This window comes from Lytechinus pictus, chromosome 13 (genome assembly GCF_037042905.1).
Source record: "Lytechinus pictus isolate F3 Inbred chromosome 13, Lp3.0, whole genome shotgun sequence".
Classification (NCBI taxonomy): domain Eukaryota; kingdom Metazoa; phylum Echinodermata; class Echinoidea; order Temnopleuroida; family Toxopneustidae; genus Lytechinus; species Lytechinus pictus.
In genome coordinates, this window is record NC_087257.1 from 21,631,082 (window position 1) to 21,650,263 (window position 19,182).

At 32.5% G+C, this 19,182-nt stretch overlaps 26 non-coding genes across 26 annotated transcripts; 13 read left to right on the forward strand and 13 right to left on the reverse strand.

The window, feature by feature from the left end:
- Positions 1–2,424: 2,424 nt before the first annotated feature.
- On the reverse strand, positions 2,425–2,541 carry LOC135156476 (U5 spliceosomal RNA). The gene has a single exon (XR_010295594.1). It is a non-coding gene; the product is annotated as a U5 spliceosomal RNA (small nuclear RNA).
- A 418-nt stretch (positions 2,542–2,959) lies between these two features.
- Positions 2,960–3,076, forward strand: LOC135156474 (U5 spliceosomal RNA). Its single transcript, XR_010295592.1, has one exon. It is a non-coding gene; the product is annotated as a U5 spliceosomal RNA (small nuclear RNA).
- Positions 3,077–3,777: 701 nt separating this feature from the next.
- LOC135156466 (U5 spliceosomal RNA) lies at positions 3,778–3,896 on the reverse strand. Its single transcript, XR_010295584.1, has one exon. It is a non-coding gene; the product is annotated as a U5 spliceosomal RNA (small nuclear RNA).
- Positions 3,897–4,310: 414 nt separating this feature from the next.
- Positions 4,311–4,427, forward strand: LOC135156471 (U5 spliceosomal RNA). The gene has a single exon (XR_010295589.1). It is a non-coding gene; the product is annotated as a U5 spliceosomal RNA (small nuclear RNA).
- Positions 4,428–4,937: 510 nt separating this feature from the next.
- Positions 4,938–5,056, reverse strand: LOC135156472 (U5 spliceosomal RNA). The gene has a single exon (XR_010295590.1). It is a non-coding gene; the product is annotated as a U5 spliceosomal RNA (small nuclear RNA).
- A 422-nt stretch (positions 5,057–5,478) lies between these two features.
- Positions 5,479–5,596, forward strand: LOC135156492 (U5 spliceosomal RNA). Its single transcript, XR_010295610.1, has one exon. It is a non-coding gene; the product is annotated as a U5 spliceosomal RNA (small nuclear RNA).
- Positions 5,597–6,308: 712 nt separating this feature from the next.
- On the reverse strand, positions 6,309–6,427 carry LOC129275338 (U5 spliceosomal RNA). Its single transcript, XR_008586019.2, has one exon. It is a non-coding gene; the product is annotated as a U5 spliceosomal RNA (small nuclear RNA).
- A 414-nt stretch (positions 6,428–6,841) lies between these two features.
- LOC129275330 (U5 spliceosomal RNA) lies at positions 6,842–6,959 on the forward strand. The gene has a single exon (XR_008586011.2). It is a non-coding gene; the product is annotated as a U5 spliceosomal RNA (small nuclear RNA).
- Positions 6,960–7,671: 712 nt separating this feature from the next.
- Positions 7,672–7,788, reverse strand: LOC129275324 (U5 spliceosomal RNA). The gene has a single exon (XR_008586006.2). It is a non-coding gene; the product is annotated as a U5 spliceosomal RNA (small nuclear RNA).
- Positions 7,789–8,209: 421 nt separating this feature from the next.
- On the forward strand, positions 8,210–8,327 carry LOC135156475 (U5 spliceosomal RNA). The gene has a single exon (XR_010295593.1). It is a non-coding gene; the product is annotated as a U5 spliceosomal RNA (small nuclear RNA).
- Positions 8,328–9,032: 705 nt separating this feature from the next.
- On the reverse strand, positions 9,033–9,151 carry LOC135156467 (U5 spliceosomal RNA). The gene has a single exon (XR_010295585.1). It is a non-coding gene; the product is annotated as a U5 spliceosomal RNA (small nuclear RNA).
- Positions 9,152–9,565: 414 nt separating this feature from the next.
- Positions 9,566–9,682, forward strand: LOC135156473 (U5 spliceosomal RNA). The gene has a single exon (XR_010295591.1). It is a non-coding gene; the product is annotated as a U5 spliceosomal RNA (small nuclear RNA).
- A 511-nt stretch (positions 9,683–10,193) lies between these two features.
- Positions 10,194–10,312, reverse strand: LOC135156477 (U5 spliceosomal RNA). The gene has a single exon (XR_010295595.1). It is a non-coding gene; the product is annotated as a U5 spliceosomal RNA (small nuclear RNA).
- A 422-nt stretch (positions 10,313–10,734) lies between these two features.
- LOC129275315 (U5 spliceosomal RNA) lies at positions 10,735–10,852 on the forward strand. Its single transcript, XR_008585997.2, has one exon. It is a non-coding gene; the product is annotated as a U5 spliceosomal RNA (small nuclear RNA).
- Positions 10,853–11,563: 711 nt separating this feature from the next.
- On the reverse strand, positions 11,564–11,682 carry LOC135156478 (U5 spliceosomal RNA). Its single transcript, XR_010295596.1, has one exon. It is a non-coding gene; the product is annotated as a U5 spliceosomal RNA (small nuclear RNA).
- Positions 11,683–12,096: 414 nt separating this feature from the next.
- Positions 12,097–12,214, forward strand: LOC135156493 (U5 spliceosomal RNA). Its single transcript, XR_010295611.1, has one exon. It is a non-coding gene; the product is annotated as a U5 spliceosomal RNA (small nuclear RNA).
- A 711-nt stretch (positions 12,215–12,925) lies between these two features.
- Positions 12,926–13,044, reverse strand: LOC135156479 (U5 spliceosomal RNA). Its single transcript, XR_010295597.1, has one exon. It is a non-coding gene; the product is annotated as a U5 spliceosomal RNA (small nuclear RNA).
- A 414-nt stretch (positions 13,045–13,458) lies between these two features.
- Positions 13,459–13,576, forward strand: LOC135156494 (U5 spliceosomal RNA). The gene has a single exon (XR_010295612.1). It is a non-coding gene; the product is annotated as a U5 spliceosomal RNA (small nuclear RNA).
- A 711-nt stretch (positions 13,577–14,287) lies between these two features.
- On the reverse strand, positions 14,288–14,406 carry LOC129275326 (U5 spliceosomal RNA). Its single transcript, XR_008586008.2, has one exon. It is a non-coding gene; the product is annotated as a U5 spliceosomal RNA (small nuclear RNA).
- A 414-nt stretch (positions 14,407–14,820) lies between these two features.
- LOC129275339 (U5 spliceosomal RNA) lies at positions 14,821–14,938 on the forward strand. Its single transcript, XR_008586020.2, has one exon. It is a non-coding gene; the product is annotated as a U5 spliceosomal RNA (small nuclear RNA).
- A 711-nt stretch (positions 14,939–15,649) lies between these two features.
- LOC129275327 (U5 spliceosomal RNA) lies at positions 15,650–15,768 on the reverse strand. Its single transcript, XR_008586009.2, has one exon. It is a non-coding gene; the product is annotated as a U5 spliceosomal RNA (small nuclear RNA).
- A 414-nt stretch (positions 15,769–16,182) lies between these two features.
- Positions 16,183–16,300, forward strand: LOC129275309 (U5 spliceosomal RNA). The gene has a single exon (XR_008585990.2). It is a non-coding gene; the product is annotated as a U5 spliceosomal RNA (small nuclear RNA).
- A 711-nt stretch (positions 16,301–17,011) lies between these two features.
- Positions 17,012–17,130, reverse strand: LOC129275311 (U5 spliceosomal RNA). The gene has a single exon (XR_008585992.2). It is a non-coding gene; the product is annotated as a U5 spliceosomal RNA (small nuclear RNA).
- Positions 17,131–17,544: 414 nt separating this feature from the next.
- Positions 17,545–17,661, forward strand: LOC135156468 (U5 spliceosomal RNA). The gene has a single exon (XR_010295586.1). It is a non-coding gene; the product is annotated as a U5 spliceosomal RNA (small nuclear RNA).
- Positions 17,662–18,372: 711 nt separating this feature from the next.
- LOC129275305 (U5 spliceosomal RNA) lies at positions 18,373–18,491 on the reverse strand. Its single transcript, XR_008585986.1, has one exon. It is a non-coding gene; the product is annotated as a U5 spliceosomal RNA (small nuclear RNA).
- A 422-nt stretch (positions 18,492–18,913) lies between these two features.
- On the forward strand, positions 18,914–19,031 carry LOC135156495 (U5 spliceosomal RNA). Its single transcript, XR_010295613.1, has one exon. It is a non-coding gene; the product is annotated as a U5 spliceosomal RNA (small nuclear RNA).
- Positions 19,032–19,182: the final 151 nt, after the last annotated feature.

Below are 19,182 nucleotides of genomic sequence, written 5' to 3' on the forward strand. Positions count from 1 at the left end.
TATGCAACTATAAACAGCTGTGACCAACGATAGCCTTCTACAATTAATAATGCATGTGATAATGTTTTAATGAGTGAAGATGATTATGATTGCAGTTGATACGATGATTACATTGAAGTCTTGGCAGAATGGTGAGCTTCAATCAATCTATCAACTTTTATTAGCATTGTAGAAAGAACAAATTTTATCGGGGGTGGGATGTATTTGTGATTTGTTACAATGTTAATGCTATTATAGATACGCTCGTGGAGCCAATACATAATTTCAATTTTTAACATACTCATGCCGTTTCTGCCATCCCAATGCCGTCTCCTTGACTTCAATGAATAATGCATTTAAAGGGTTAGACGATCACCCATGTGATGAACGCATATAGATATAGCAAAAGTGGCATATTGATGTCTGAATTGATTTGGACAAAGAAATATATATATATATATATATATACATATATTCATATTCAGACACTTAATTAAAATAAGTAATTACTTTATACTGGTGACCATTTCAAATTTGATGAATTATGAATGAGATATACTTATACTTTCATCTTTCATTGCATAATGTTAAAAAAATATTTCCCCCAAATTGGTATGCATTGAGTTGCCTTATAAGTAATCATATTAAAAAATTTGTAAATGCTTAAGTGACATGTGAGATGAATAATAAAAATTGTGATATCTTCCTTTCTTGATTATGCCTTATCAAGAGAAAAGGTAGAAATAAATTGTTAAATTCCGATCTAATTGGTCCTCTGCACGGAAATCATTAATAAAAGGCGAAAGATTTTGTGCGTGATGCCTTTTACGAAAGATAAGCCAGACCCTTAGATATACATAGGTCCTTTATCTAATAATTTTATTCATGTTTTTTTTATTAAAAAAAGGAGGGTAGTCCCATTCAAGCCAGAGGCCTGCTTTACAAGGTAGCCCTGCTATCAATCACAATTCGAACATTATACAATAGCCATTATAACATACATTATTAAATTACACATTACAAAAATAACATATATGCATAATAATCCAATAACAATGGGGGGAGGGGGTAAGGCCTATACATACTATGACAAAAACAGTAGAAAAATTAATCAGCTTGCTTGGAATTTACGGACGTTTCGTTTAAAAATAGGAAGTAAAAACAGAGCACTTAATGGGTACTGGTAATGAGTTAAATAGTTTTGTTGCTATATAGGAGAATGATTGTTTTTATACTCGGTTCTTGGTTTTGCGAGATACAATTTTATTGTTGAGATGAGATTGATCTAGTAAGATAGTGATTATATGTAAAATGACTAGGATGAACTTATGATGTTTTTCTTTGCATGGATCAGTCAGACCGCAGGTCCCTATGCTAATGAGCAAAAAGGCCAGATTCATCCAAATCATCTCGTGGCTGAATCCTCCTCCTTGCAAAATCTCGTGATTCGTGAGATTTTCTTTCTCTAAGAATTTACCTGTTTTAACCTCAAGTTAAATGAAATATTATTGCACCATCAGATAGAGTAAAAGTTACTCTTTCATATTGGTCATTTATTTTGTATACAATATTTTGTTAAATAAGTAAATTTCTGGCCCGAAAATGTGCCTCAAAACTGAATTTTCTTCCCCTGTTTTCTTTTGCAAATTGTGCAAAACTTTTTATTTTGAGCCTCAATGATATCTCTATCACCATAAAGCTGAATTTCTGTACTTTCTCACAATGCCACTCTTGATATGCGGCACCTTTTAATCGGGTCAAGATCACACTTTTCCCACCAAGGTACAAGACGAGATTTCTGAAATTTTGTACTTGCATGAAATCCAGAGTTCTGATTGGCTGGATAAGGTTCACAGAACTACAGGCGCGGGGTATTTGAGGAGATTACCACATGGGAAGTGTGACCTTCCCACGAACCCAGGCACTGGGACCGTTGGAATTTGCCATTGTGTGGTCTCTTTGACCAATCAGAGTGCAGTATTCTTGTTTTCAAACTGCTTTATGTACTTGGCAAATGAAAAGTGTGATCTTGACCCGATTAAACCAATTCTTATTTTGAGACCTATATCATTTCAAAGCATACATATTCAGCTTTATCATGATATAAAAATAATTTGGGCTCAAACAAAAATAAAGTGTGAAAATAGCAGCTTTTGTCAGGTGAAAATATTTATTTTGCAGCATATTTTTGATCAAAATTTTAACCTATATTACAAAATCTTTGAATAATTCCAAACACATGACCTGAAAGAATGATTCTTCGTCTTTACAATGGTACCAAATTCATGAATTCGATGCACAATTAGAGCAGCAATGACCGAATGAAAAGAGGTGTTTTGGTCCGCATCAAGCTCATTAAATATGCAAAACATCTCAAGTCATGAATATCACTTGGATGAAAGAAGCCACTTTCTTGGGACCTGCAGTCTGACTGGGATGTTATAAGTTTCATCCGAAAACAAGGCAGAAATAAATTGTTAATTCCGATCTTATTAGTCCTCTGCACGAAAATCTTTAGTAAAAGGCGAAAGATTTGTGCGTAATGCAGTGAACCCACGGATACCATAATAGGTTAAAGAATGAAATACTAGTATCTAAATAAGACGAGTATTTAGTTGATGGTTGGTAAACCTACCAGTCCAATATAGTCCAGGATCTTCTACAAGGAGATAAAAATCACCGTATGAAGCAATAATGAAACAAATGTATAATTTTTTCTATTAATTAAGACATACTTTTACTAAAATGAATGGACTACAATAATTTATCCATATGATATCTGAAATGTTCTTACGTTTTACTGACTCAAACGCCAGTTTGCTATCTATTCGCAAAAAAGACGAAGCCGCGCATCCCTTGGCGCATGTATCTTTGTTATTTAAATTAGAAGAATATCGCTGAGTCAGGTAAAGTTTGAACACTAACCATTAACACAATGATCTTCATTTATCTACATTTTGATTTCATGATCTTCATTTGGTATCCGTGGGTTCACTGCATCACGCTCAAATCTTTCGCCTTTTACTAAAGATTTCCGTGCAGGGGACCAATAAGATCGGAATAAACAATTTATTTCTGCCTTGTCTTTTGATGAGGCTTATAATAACATACATGCAAAGAAAGACAATAAGAAATGAAATAGCAAATTATTGCTTGATTTTATTGAAAGAGGATGAAGGGGTTTATTATCATATTATCTTTGAAGGGGCTACAAGAGGGGCTAAACTAAGGCGACTTTTTTATCAGTTAAATGTTAGGGGTTTTAGAGAGATGTAAGGTACTGCCCTCTATAATAAACCCTTTCTTGGTATTTTTCCAATTTCATTTGTCCACCTTTTGAACAAATATTTTCTTCCCTTTCCTCTGCAGTTCACTACTGAAAGTTACATAAGGGAGAGGATGGAGACTCACTGATCTATTTTAAGTTTATTTCATGACTGAAATATTTCAATTTTCCAAATAGTTTTAATATTTTCAGTTTTCTGAACACGTATAATTGCAATACCAAATGTACAGAACTCGAGATGTTTCACAAAAAAACAAATCGCGTGTGTGACATAATTAACGCCCATATACATTATCTATTGCTTTGTTTCGTTAATTTATATTATTTTACAATATATTTTAATGAGATTGTTACCATTATGAAGGTTTTAATTTTTCATTTAATCAACTTATGTTATGATGAGCCAGGCCCTTAAATATATACATACATAGCTTTTATCTAATGATATTTGTGAATTATGTAAAATGACTATAGGGTGAACTTATGATGTCTTTCTTTGCATGGATGTTGTAAGCCTCATCCGAAAACAAGGCAGAAATAAATTGTTAAATACCGATTTTATTGGTCCTCTGCACGGAAATCTTTAGTAAAAGGCGAAAGATTTGTACGTGATGCAGTGAACACACGGATACCAAAACAGGTTGGAGAATAAATATGTATATTCAGGACGAGTATTTCGTTGATAGTTTGTAAACCTACCAGTCCAAAAAGCTCATGATATTCTTCTGCAAGGATATAAAAAATACCATATGAAGCACTAATGAAACAATTGTAATTTCTCTATTTATTAATACATAATTTTTTACTAAAGTGAATGGACTACAATAACTTATCCACATGATTTCTGAGATGTTCTTACGTTTTACTGACTCAAACGCCAGTTTGCTATTTATTCACAAAAAACATGAAGCAGCGCATCCCTTTGCGCATGTATCTTTCTTATTTAAATTAGAAGAACATCGCTGAGTCAGGTAAAGTTTGAACACTAACCATTAACACAATGATCTTCATATATCTACATTTTGATTTCATGATCTTCATTTGGTATCCGTGGGTTCACTGCATCACGCTCAAATCTTTCGCCTTTTACTAAAGATTTCCGTGCAGAGGACCAATAAGATCGGAATTAACAATTTATTTCTGCCTTGTCTTTTGATGAGGCTTATAACACTCATGGAAAGGAGACAATAAGAACAAGAATAACAAATTGTCTGTTTTAGTTGTAAGAGGTTGAAGGACTCTATTATCATATCATTTTTTAAGAGGGTCTGGAGGGGCTAAAGGCGACGTTATTTTTTCCTCAATAAGAGTTTTAGGGGTTTTAGAGAGATGTACGGTACTGTCCTCTTTGATAAACCCCTTCTTGGTATTTTTTTCAATTTGTCCCCTTAAAAAGAAAATTTTCTTCCATTTTCTACTGCTTGCTGTATTCTGCTGAAAATTACATAAGGGAGAGGATGGGGAGTCACTGATTAATGGCGTCACACTTCTATTTTAAGTTTATTATATAATTAAAACATTTCACTTTTATGAACACGTATAATTGCAATACCCAATGTACAGAACTGGAGATGTTTCGCCAAAAAAATCGCGTGTGTGACGTCATATTTGTGAATTATGTAAAATGACTATAGGGTGAACTTATGATGTCTTTCTTTGCATGGATGTTGTAAGCCTCATCCGAAAACAAGGCAGAAATAAATTGTTAAATACCGATTTTATTGGTCCTCTGCACGGAAATCTTTAGTAAAAGGCGAAAGATTTGTACGTGATGCAGTGAACCCACGGATACCATAATAGGTTGAAGAATGACATATCTACATACAAAACGAGTATTTAGTTGATGGTTGGTAAACTTACCAGTCCAATATAGTCCAGTATCTTTTACAAGGAGACGGAGAAAAAAATACCGTTTGAAGCAATAATGAAACAAAAGTAATTTCTCTATGTATTACTATAATTTTTTTTCAAGTGAATGAACTATATATATACAATAATTTATCTGTATGATATCTGGAATGTCCTTCTGTTTTACTGACTCAAACGCCATTTTGCTATTTATTCACAAAAATGATGAAGCAACGAATCCCTTTGCGCATGTATCATTCTTATTTAAATTAGAAAACATCGTGGAGTCAGGTAAGGTTTGAACACTAACCATTAACACAATGATCATCATATATGTACAATTTCATTTCATGATCTTCAGTTGGTATCCGTGGGTTCACTGCATCACGCACAAATCTTTCGCCTTTTACTAAAGATTTCCGTGCAGAGGACCAATAAGATCGGAATTGACAATTTATTTATGCCTTGTCTTTTGATAAGGCTTATAATAACACTCATGCAAAGAAAGACAATAAGAAATAAAACAGCAAATTATTGTCTATTTATATTGTGAGATGATGAAGGGGATTAATATCATATCATTTTTTAAGAGGGTCAAGAGGGGCTAAAGGCGACGTACCTTTTTTTCAAAGTTTTAGAGAGATGTATTCGGTACTGTCCTTTTTACTTTAATAAACCGTTTCTTGGCATTTTTTAGAATTTGTCCCCTTTAAAAATATTTTTTTCTTCCCTTTCCCCTGCTGTTCACTTCTGAAAATTACACAGGGGAGAGGATGGGGAGTCACTGACTAATGACGTCACGCATCTATTTTAAGTTTATTGTATAATTGCAATATTTAAATTTTCCAAATAATTAAAATATTTTCAGTTTTATGAAGACGTATATTGCAATACCAAATGTACAGAACTCGAGATGTTTCACAAAAACCAAAACGCGTGTGTGAAATCATTAACGCCCATAAAGCATTATAATAATTGTTTTATTTCGTTAATTTCTTTTTTTTTTACAAGAGATTTTGATGAAGGTGTTACCATTGTAATGGTTATATGTGACTCTTTCATTCAATCAACTTATGTTATGATGAGCCAGGCCCTTAAATATATACATACATAGCCTTTATCTTATAATATTTGTGATTTATGTAAAATGACTATAGGGTGAAATTATGATGTCTTTCTTTGCATGGATGTTGTAAGCCTCATCCGAAAACAAGGCAGAAATAAATTGTTAAATACCGATTTTATTGGTCCTCTGCACGGAAATCTTTAGTAAAAGGCGAAAGATTTGTACGTGATGCAGTGAACCCACGGATACCAAAACAGGTTGGAGAATAAATATGTATATTCAAGACGAGTATTTAGTTGATAGTTTGTAAACCTACCAGTCCAAAAAGCTCATGATATTCTTCTGCAAGGATATAAAAAATACCATATGAAGTACTAATGAAACAATTGTAATTTCTCTATTTATTAATACATATTTTTTTTACTAAAGTGAATGGACTACAATAACTTATCCATATGATATCTGAGATGTTCTTACGTTTTACTGACTCAAACGCCAGTTTGCTATTTATTCACAAAAAACATGAAGCAGCGCATCCCTTTGCGCATGTATCATTCTTATTTAAATTAGAAAACATCGCTGAGTCAGGTAAGGTTTGAACACTAACCATTAACACAATGATCTTCATATATGTACAATTTCATTTCATGATCTTCAGTTGGTATCCGTGGGTTCACTGCATCACGCACAAATCTTTCGCCTTTTACTAAAGATTTCCGTGCAGAGGACCAATAAGATCGGAATTGACAATTTATTTATGCCTTGTCTTTTGATAAGGCTTATAATAACCCTCATGCAAAGAAAGACAATAAGAAATAAAATAGCAAATCATTGTCTATTTATATTGTGAGATGATAAAGGGGATTAATATCATATCATTTTTTAAGAGGGTCAAGAGGGGCTAAAGGCGGCGTAACCTTTTTTCAAAGTTTTAGAGAGATGTATTCGGTACTGTCCTTTTTACTTTAATAAACCGTTTCTTGGCATTTTTTCAAATTTGTCCCCTTTAAAAATATTTTTTCTTCCCATTCCCCTGCTGTTCACTTCTGAAAATTACACAGGGGAGAGGATGGGGAGTCACTGACTAATGACGTCACACATCTATTTTAAGTTTATTGTATAATTGCAATATTTAAATTTTCCAAATAATTAAAATATTTTCAGTTTTATGAAGACGTATAATTGCAATACCAAATGTACAGAACTCGAGATGTTTCACAAAACCAAATCGCGTGTGTGAAATCATTAACGCCCATAAAGCATTATAATAATTGTTTTATTTCGTTAATTTCTTTTATTTTACAAGATATTTTGATGAAGGTGTTACCATTGTAATGGTTATATGTGACTCTTTCATTCAATCAACTTATGTTATGATGAGCCAGGCCCTTAAATATATACATACATAGCCTTTATTTAATAATATTTGTGAATTATGTAAAATGACTATAGGGTGAACTTATGATGTCTTTCTTTGCATGGATGTTGTAAGCCTCATCCGAAAACAAGGGAGAAATAAATTGTTAAATACCGATTTTATTGGTCCTCTGCACGGAAATCTTTAGTAAAAGGCGAAAGATTTGTACGCGATGCAGTGAACCCACGGATACCATAATAGGTTGAAGAATGAAATATCTACATACAAAACGAGTATTTAGTTGATGGTTGGTAAACTTACCAGTCCAATATAGTCCAGTATCTTTTACAAGGAGACGGAGAAAAAAATACCGTTTGAAGCAATAATGAAACAAAAATAATTTCTCTATGTATTACTATATTTTTTTTCAAGTGAATGAACTATATATATACAATAATTTATCTGTATGATATCTGGAATGTCCTTCCGTTTTACTGACTCAAACGCCATTTTGCTATTTATTCACAAAAATGATGAAGCAACGAATCCCTTTGCGCATGTATCATTCTTATTTAAATTAGAAAACATCGTGGAGTCAGGTAAGGTTTGAACACTAACCATTAACACAATGATCATCATATATGTACAATTTCATTTCATGATCTTCAGTTGGTATCCGTGGGTTCACTGCATCACCCACAAATCTTTCGCCTTTTACTAAAGATTTCCGTGCAGAGGACCAATAAGATCGGAATTGACAATTTATTTATGCCTTGTCTTTTGATAAGGCTTATAATAACACTCATGCAAAGAAAGACAATAAGAAATAGAATAGCAAATTATTGTCTATTTATATTGTGAGATGATGAAGGGGATTAATATCATATCATTTTTTAAGAGGGTCAAGAGGGGCTAAAGGCGACGTAACTTTTTTTCAAAGTTTTAGAGAGATGTATTCGGTACTGTCCTTTTTACTTTAATAAACCGTTTCTTGGCATTTTTTAGAATTTGTCCCCTTTAAAAATATTTTTTTCTTCCCTTTCCCCTGCTGTTCACTTCTGAAAATTACACAGGGGAGAGGATGGGGAGTCACTGACTAATGACGTCACACATCTATTTTAAGTTTATTGTATGATTGCAATATTTCAATTTTCCAAATAGTTTTAATATTTTCAGTTTTCTGAACACGTATAATTGCAATACCAAATGTACAGAACTCGAGATGTTTCACAAAAAAACAAATCGCGTGTGTGACATAATTAACGCCCATATACATTATCTATTGCTTTGTTTCGTTAATTTATATTATTTTACAATATATTTTAATGAGATTGTTACCATTATGAAGGTTTTAATTTTTCATTTAATCAACTTATGTTATGATGAGCCAGGCCCTTAAATATATACATACATAGCTTTTATCTAATGATATTTGTGAATTATGTAAAATGACTATAGGGTGAACTTATGATGTCTTTCTTTGCATGGATGTTGTAAGCCTCATCCGAAAACAAGGCAGAAATAAATTGTTAAATACCGATTTTATTGGTCCTCTGCACGGAAATCTTTAGTAAAAGGCGAAAGATTTGTACGTGATGCAGTGAACACACGGATACCAAAACAGGTTGGAGAATAAATATGTATATTCAGGACGAGTATTTCGTTGATAGTTTGTAAACCTACCAGTCCAAAAAGCTCATGATATTCTTCTGCAAGGATATAAAAAATACCATATGAAGCACTAATGAAACAATTGTAATTTCTCTATTTATTAATACATAATTTTTTACTAAAGTGAATGGACTACAATAACTTATCCACATGATTTCTGAGATGTTCTTACGTTTTACTGACTCAAACGCCAGTTTGCTATTTATTCACAAAAAACATGAAGCAGCGCATCCCTTTGCGCATGTATCTTTCTTATTTAAATTAGAAGAACATCGCTGAGTCAGGTAAAGTTTGAACACTAACCATTAACACAATGATCTTCATATATCTACATTTTGATTTCATGATCTTCATTTGGTATCCGTGGGTTCACTGCATCACGCTCAAATCTTTCGCCTTTTACTAAAGATTTCCGTGCAGAGGACCAATAAGATCGGAATTAACAATTTATTTCTGCCTTGTCTTTTGATGAGGCTTATAACACTCATGGAAAGGAGACAATAAGAACAAGAATAACAAATTGTCTGTTTTAGTTGTAAGAGGTTGAAGGACTCTATTATCATATCATTTTTTAAGAGGGTCTGGAGGGGCTAAAGGCGACGTTATTTTTTCCTCAATAAGAGTTTTAGGGGTTTTAGAGAGATGTACGGTACTGTCCTCTTTGATAAACCCCTTCTTGGTATTTTTTTCAATTTGTCCCCTTAAAAAGAAAATTTTTCTTCCATTTTCTACTGCTTGCTGTATTCTGCTGAAAATTACATAAGGGAGAGGATGGGGAGTCACTGATTAATGGCGTCACACTTCTATTTTAAGTTTATTATATAATTAAAACATTTCACTTTTATGAACACGTATAATTGCAATACCCAATGTACAGAACTGGAGATGTTTCGCCAAAAAAATCGCGTGTGTGACGTCATATTTGTGAATTATGTAAAATGACTATAGGGTGAACTTATGATGTCTTTCTTTGCATGGATGTTGTAAGCCTCATCCGAAAACAAGGCAGAAATAAATTGTTAAATACCGATTTTATTGGTCCTCTGCACGGAAATCTTTAGTAAAAGGCGAAAGATTTGTACGTGATGCAGTGAACCCACGGATACCATAATAGGTTGAAGAATGACATATCTACATACAAAACGAGTATTTAGTTGATGGTTGGTAAACTTACCAGTCCAATATAGTCCAGTATCTTTTACAAGGAGACGGAGAAAAAAATACCGTTTGAAGCAATAATGAAACAAAAGTAATTTCTCTATGTATTACTATAATTTTTTTTCAAGTGAATGAACTATATATATACAATAATTTATCTGTATGATATCTGGAATGTCCTTCCGTTTTACTGACTCAAACGCCATTTTGCTATTTATTCACAAAAATGATGAAGCAACGCATCCCTTGGCGCATGTATCTTTCTTATTTAAATTAGAAAACATCGTGGAGTCAGGTAAGGTTTGAACACTAACCATTAACACAATAATCATCATATATGTACAATTTCATTTCATGATCTTCAGTTGGTATCCGTGGGTTCACTGCATCACGCACAAATCTTTCGCCTTTTACTAAAGATTTCCGTGCAGAGGACCAATAAGATCGGAATTGACAATTTATTTATGCCTTGTCTTTTGATAAGGCTTATAATAACACTCATGCAAAGAAAGACAATAAGAAATAAAACAGCAAATTATTGTCTATTTATATTGTGAGATGATGAAGGGGATTAATATCATATCATTTTTTAAGAGGGTCAAGAGGGGCTAAAGGCGACGTACCTTTTTTTCAAAGTTTTAGAGAGATGTATTCGGTACTGTCCTTTTTACTTTAATAAACCGTTTCTTGGCATTTTTTAGAATTTGTCCCCTTTAAAAATATTTTTTCTTCCCATTCCCCTGCTGTTCACTTCTGAAAATTACACAGGGGAGAGGATGGGGAGTCACTGACTAATGACGTCACACATCTATTTTAAGTTTATTGTATAATTGCAATATTTAAATTTTCCAAATAATTAAAATATTTTCAGTTTTATGAAGACGTATAATTGCAATACCAAATGTACAGAACTCGAGATGTTTCACAAAAACCAAAACGCGTGTGTGAAATCATTAACGCCCATAAAGCATTATAATAATTGTTTTATTTCGTTAATTTCTTTTTTTTTACAAGAGATTTTGATGAAGGTGTTACCATTGTAATGGTTATATGTGACTCTTTCATTCAATCAACTTATGTTATGATGAGCCAGGCCCTTAAATATATACATACATAGCCTTTATCTTATAATATTTGTGATTTATGTAAAATGACTATAGGGTGAAATTATGATGTCTTTCTTTGCATGGATGTTGTAAGCCTCATCCGAAAACAAGGCAGAAATAAATTGTTAAATACCGATTTTATTGGTCCTCTGCACGGAAATCTTTAGTAAAAGGCGAAAGATTTGTACGTGATGCAGTGAACCCACGGATACCAAAACAGGTTGGAGAATAAATATGTATATTCAAGACGAGTATTTAGTTGATAGTTTGTAAACCTACCAGTCCAAAAAGCTCATGATATTCTTCTGCAAGGATATAAAAAATACCATATGAAGTACTAATGAAACAATTGTAATTTCTCTATTTATTAATACATATTTTTTTTACTAAAGTGAATGGACTACAATAACTTATCCATATGATATCTGAGATGTTCTTACGTTTTACTGACTCAAACGCCAGTTTGCTATTTATTCACAAAAAACATGAAGCAGCGCATCCCTTTGCGCATGTATCATTCTTATTTAAATTAGAAAACATCGCTGAGTCAGGTAAGGTTTGAACACTAACCATTAACACAATGATCTTCATATATGTACAATTTCATTTCATGATCTTCAGTTGGTATCCGTGGGTTCACTGCATCACGCACAAATCTTTCGCCTTTTACTAAAGATTTCCGTGCAGAGGACCAATAAGATCGGAATTGACAATTTATTTATGCCTTGTCTTTTGATAAGGCTTATAATAACACTCATGCAAAGAAAGACAATAAGAAATAAAATAGCAAATCATTGTCTATTTATATTGTGAGATGATAAAGGGGATTAATATCATATCATTTTTTAAGAGGGTCAAGAGGGGCTAAAGGCGGCGTAACCTTTTTTTAAAGTTTTAGAGAGATGTATTCGGTACTGTCCTTTTTACTTTAATAAACCGTTTCTTGGCATTTTTTCAAATTTGTCCCCTTTAAAAATATTTTTTCTTCCCATTCCCCTGCTGTTCACTTCTGAAAATTACACAGGGGAGAGGATGGGGAGTCACTGACTAATGACGTCACACATCTATTTTAAGTTTATTGTATAATTGCAATATTTAAATTTTCCAAATAATTAAAATATTTTCAGTTTTATGAAGACGTATAATTGCAATACCAAATGTACAGAACTCGAGATGTTTCACAAAAACCAAAACGCGTGTGTGAAATCATTAACGCCCATAAAGCATTATAATAATTGTTTTATTTCGTTAATTTCTTTTTTTTTACAAGAGATTTTGATGAAGGTGTTACCATTGTAATGGTTATATGTGACTCTTTCATTCAATCAACTTATGTTATGATGAGCCAGGCCCTTAAATATATACATACATAGCCTTTATCTTATAATATTTGTGATTTATGTAAAATGACTATAGGGTGAAATTATGATGTCTTTCTTTGCATGGATGTTGTAAGCCTCATCCGAAAACAAGGCAGAAATAAATTGTTAAATACCGATTTTATTGGTCCTCTGCACGGAAATCTTTAGTAAAAGGCGAAAGATTTGTACGTGATGCAGTGAACCCACGGATACCAAATCAGGTTGGAGAATAAATATGTATATTCAAGTCGAGTATTTAGTTGATAGTTTGTAAACCTACCAGTCCAAAAAGCTCATGATATTCTTCTGCAAGGATATAAAAAATACCATATGAAGTACTAATGAAACAATTGTAATTTCTCTATTTATTAATACATATATTTTTTACTAAAGTGAATGGACTACAATAACTTATCCATATGATATCTGAGATGTTCTTACGTTTTACTGACTCAAACGCCAGTTTGCTATTTATTCACAAAAAACATGAAGCAGCGCATCCCTTTGCGCATGTATCATTCTTATTTAAATTAGAAAACATCGCTGAGTCAGGTAAGGTTTGAACACTAACCATTAACACAATGATCTTCATATATGTACAATTTCATTTCATGATCTTCAGTTGGTATCCGTGGGTTCACTGCATCACGCACAAATCTTTCGCCTTTTACTAAAGATTTCCGTGCAGAGGACCAATAAGATCGGAATTGACAATTTATTTATGCCTTGTCTTTTGATAAGGCTTATAATAACACTCATGCAAAGAAAGACAATAAGAAATAAAATAGCAAATCATTGTCTATTTATATTGTGAGATGATGAAGGGGATTAATATCATATCATTTTTTAAGAGGGTCAAGAGGGGCTAAAGGCGGCGTAACCTTTTTTCAAAGTTTTAGAGAGATGTATTCGGTACTGTCCTTTTTACTTTAATAAACCGTTTCTTGGCATTTTTTCAAATTTGTCCCCTTTAAAAATATTTTTTCTTCCCATTCCCCTGCTGTTCACTTCTGAAAATTACACAGGGGAGAGGATGGGGAGTCACTGACTAATGACGTCACACATCTATTTTAAGTTTATTGTATAATTGCAATATTTAAATTTTCCAAATAATTAAAATATTTTCAGTTTTATGAAGACGTATAATTGCAATACCAAATGTACAGAACTCGAGATGTTTCACAAAAACCAAAACGCGTGTGTGAAATCATTAACGCCCATAAAGCATTATAATAATTGTTTTATTTCGTTAATTTCTTTTTTTTTACAAGAGATTTTGATGAAGGTGTTACCATTGTAATGGTTATATGTGACTCTTTCATTCAATCAACTTATGTTATGATGAGCCAGGCCCTTAAATATATACATACATAGCCTTTATCTTATAATATTTGTGATTTATGTAAAATGACTATAGGGTGAAATTATGATGTCTTTCTTTGCATGGATGTTGTAAGCCTCATCCGAAAACAAGGCAGAAATAAATTGTTAAATACCGATTTTATTGGTCCTCTGCACGGAAATCTTTAGTAAAAGGCGAAAGATTTGTACGTGATGCAGTGAACCCACGGATACCAAAACAGGTTGGAGAATAAATATGTATATTCAAGACGAGTATTTAGTTGATAGTTTGTAAACCTACCAGTCCAAAAAGCTCATGATATTCTTCTGCAAGGATATAAAAAATACCATATGAAGTACTAATGAAACAATTGTAATTTCTCTATTTATTAATACATATTTTTTTTACTAAAGTGAATGGACTACAATAACTTATCCATATGATATCTGAGATGTTCTTACGTTTTACTGACTCAAACGCCAGTTTGCTATTTATTCACAAAAAACATGAAGCAGCGCATCCCTTTGCGCATGTATCATTCTTATTTAAATTAGAAAACATCGCTGAGTCAGGTAAGGTTTGAACACTAACCATTAACACAATGATCTTCATATATGTACAATTTCATTTCATGATCTTCAGTTGGTATCCGTGGGTTCACTGCATCACGCACAAATCTTTCGCCTTTTACTAAAGATTTCCGTGCAGAGGACCAATAAGATCGGAATTGACAATTTATTTATGCCTTGTCTTTTGATAAGGCTTATAATAACACTCATGCAAAGAAAGACAATAAGAAATAAAATAGCAAATCATTGTCTATTTATATTGTGAGATGATAAAGGGGATTAATATCATATCATTTTTTAAGAGGGTCAAGAGGGGCTAAAGGCGGCGTAACCTTTTTTTAAAGTTTTAGAGAGATGTATTCGGTACTGTCCTTTTTACTTTAATAAACCGTTTCTTGGCATTTTTTCAAATTTGTCCCCTTTAAAAATATTTTTTCTTCCCATTCCCCTGCTGTTCACTTCTGAAAATTACACAGGGGAGAGGATGGGGAGTCACTGACTAATGACGTCACACATCTATTTTAAGTTTATTGTATAATTGCAATATTTAAATTTTCCAAATAATTAAAATATTTTCAGTTTTATGAAGACGTATAATTGCAATACCAAATGTACAGAACTCGAGATGTTTCACAAAAACCAAAACGCGTGTGTGAAATCATTAACGCCCATAAAGCATTATAATAATTGTTTTATTTCGTTAATTTCTTTTTTTTTACAAGAGATTTTGATGAAGGTGTTACCATTGTAATGGTTATATGTGACTCTTTCATTCAATCAACTTATGTTATGATGAGCCAGGCCCTTAAATATATACATACATAGCCTTTATCTTATAATATTTGTGATTTATGTAAAATGACTATAGGGTGAAATTATGATGTCTTTCTTTGCATGGATGTTGTAAGCCTCATCCGAAAACAAGGCAGAAATAAATTGTTAAATACCGATTTTATTGGTCCTCTGCACGGAAATCTTTAGTAAAAGGCGAAAGATTTGTACGTGATGCAGTGAACCCACGGATACCAAATCAGGTTGGAGAATAAATATGTATATTCAAGTCGAGTATTTAGTTGATAGTTTGTAAACCTACCAGTCCAAAAAGCTCATGATATTCTTCTGCAAGGATATAAAAAATACCATATGAAGTACTAATGAAACAATTGTAATTTCTCTATTTATTAATACATATATTTTTTACTAAAGTGAATGGACTACAATAACTTATCCATATGATATCTGAGATGTTCTTACGTTTTACTGACTCAAACGCCAGTTTGCTATTTATTCACAAAAAACATGAAGCAGCGCATCCCTTTGCGCATGTATCATTCTTATTTAAATTAGAAAACATCGCTGAGTCAGGTAAGGTTTGAACACTAACCATTAACACAATGATCTTCATATATGTACAATTTCATTTCATGATCTTCAGTTGGTATCCGTGGGTTCACTGCATCACGCACAAATCTTTCGCCTTTTACTAAAGATTTCCGTGCAGAGGACCAATAAGATCGGAATTGACAATTTATTTATGCCTTGTCTTTTGATAAGGCTTATAATAACACTCATGCAAAGAAAGACAATAAGAAATAAAATAGCAAATCATTGTCTATTTATATTGTGAGATGATGAAGGGGATTAATATCATATCATTTTTTAAGAGGGTCAAGAGGGGCTAAAGGCGGCGTAACCTTTTTTCAAAGTTTTAGAGAGATGTATTCGGTACTGTCCTTTTTACTTTAATAAACCGTTTCTTGGCATTTTTTCAAATTTGTCCCCTTTAAAAATATTTTTTCTTCCCATTCCCCTGCTGTTCACTTCTGAAAATTACACAGGGGAGAGGATGGGGAGTCACTGACTAATGACGTCACACATCTATTTTAAGTTTATTGTATAATTGCAATATTTAAATTTTCCAAATAATTAAAATATTTTCAGTTTTATGAAGACGTATAATTGCAATACCAAATGTACAGAACTCGAGATGTTTCACAAAACCAAATCGCGTGTGTGAAATCATTAACGCCCATAAAGCATTATAATAATTGTTTTATTTCGTTAACTTCTTTTATTTTACAAGATATTTTGATGAAGGTGTTACCATTGTAATGGTTATATGTGACTCTTTCATTCAATCAACTTATGTTATGATGAGCCAGGCCCTTAAATATTATACATACATAGCCTTTATCTTATAATATTTGTGATTTATGTAAAATGACTATAGGGTGAAATTATGATGTCTTTCTTTGCATGGATGTTGTAAGCCTCATCCGAAAACAAGGCAGAAATAAATTGTTAAATACCGATTTTATTGGTCCTCTGCACGGAAATCTTTAGTAAAAGGCGAAAGATTTGTACGTGATGCAGTGAACCCACGGATACCAAAACAGGTTGGAGAATAAATATGTATATTCAAGACGAGTATTTAGTTGATAGTTTGTAAACCTACCAGTCCAAAAAGCTCATGATATTCTTCTGCAAGGATATAAAAAATACCATATGAAGTACTAATGAAACAATTGTAATTTCTCTATTTATTAATACATATTTTTTTTACTAAAGTGAATGGACTACAATAACTTATCCATATGATATCTGAGATGTTCTTACGTTTTACTGACTCAAACGCCAGTTTGCTATTTATTCACAAAAAACATGAAGCAGCGCATCCCTTTGCGCATGTATCATTCTTATTTAAATTAGAAAACATCGCTGAGTCAGGTAAGGTTTGAACACTAACCATTAACACAATGATCTTCATATATGTACAATTTCATTTCATGATCTTCAGTTGGTATCCGTGGGTTCACTGCATCACGCACAAATCTTTCGCCTTTTACTAAAGATTTCCGTGCAGAGGACCAATAAGATCGGAATTGACAATGTATTTATGCCTTGTCTTTTGATAAGGCTTATAATAACACTCATGCAAAGAAAGACAATAAGAAATAAAATAGCAAATCATTGTCTATTTATATTGTGAGATGATAAAGGGGATTAATATCATATCATTTTTTAAGAGGGTCAAGAGGGGCTAAAGGCGGCGTAACCTTTTTTCAAAGTTTTAGAGAGATGTATTCGGTACTGTCCTTTTTACTTTAATAAACCGTTTCTTGGCATTTTTTCAAATTTGTCCCCTTTAAAAATATTTTTTCTTCCCATTCCCCTGCTGTTCACTTCTGAAAATTACACAGGGGAGAGGATGGGGAGTCACTGACTAATGACGTCACACATCTATTTTAAGTTTATTGTATAATTGCAATATTTAAATTTTCCAAATAATTAAAATATTTTCAGTTTTATGAAGACGTATAATTGCAATACCAAATGTACAGAACTCGAGATGTTTCACAAAACCAAATCGCGTGTGTGAAATCATTAACGCCCATAAAGCATTATAATAATTGTTTTATTTCGTTAATTTCTTTTATTTTACAAGATATTTTGATGAAGGTGTTACCATTGTAATGGTTATATGTGACTCTTTCATTCAATCAACTTATGTTATGATGAGCCAGACCCTTAAATATATACATACATAGCCTTTATTTAATAATATTTGTGAATTATGTAAAATGACTATAGGGTGAACTTATGATGTCTTTCTTTGCATGGATGTGTTAAGCCTCATCCGAAAACAAGGCAGAAATAAATTGTTAAATACCGATTTTATTGGTCCTCTGCACGGAAATCTTTAGTAAAAGGCGAAAGATTTGTACGTGATGCAGTGAACCCACGGATACCATAATAGGTTGAAGAATGAAATATCTACATACAAAACGAGTATTTAGTTGATGGTTGGTAAACTTACCAGTCCAATATAGTCCAGTATCTTTTACAAGGAGACGGAGAAAAAAATACCGTTTGAAGCAATAATGAAACAAAAGTAATTTCTCCATGTATTACTATAATTTTTTTTCAAGTGAATGAACTATATATATACAATAATTTATCTGCATAATATCTGGAATGTCCTTCCGTTTTACTGACTCAAACGCCATTTTGCTATTTATTCACAAAAATGATGAAGCAACGCATCCCTTTGCGCATGTATCATTCTTATTTAAATTAGAAAACATCGTAGAGTCAGGTAAGGTTTGAACACTAACCATTAACACAATGATCATCATATATGTACAATTTCATTTCATGATCTTCAGTTGGTATCCGTGGGTTCACTGCATCACGCACAAATCTTTCGCCTTTTACTAAAGATTTCCGTGCAGAGGACCAATAAGATCGGAATTGACAATTTATTTATGCCTTGTCTTTTGATAAGGCTTATAATAACACTCATGCAAAGAAAGACAATAAGAAATAAAATAGCAAATTATTGTCTATTTATATTGTGAGATGATGAAGGGGATTAATATCATATCATTTTTTAAGAGGGTCAAGAGGGGCTAAAGGCGACGTAACCTTTTTTCAAAGTT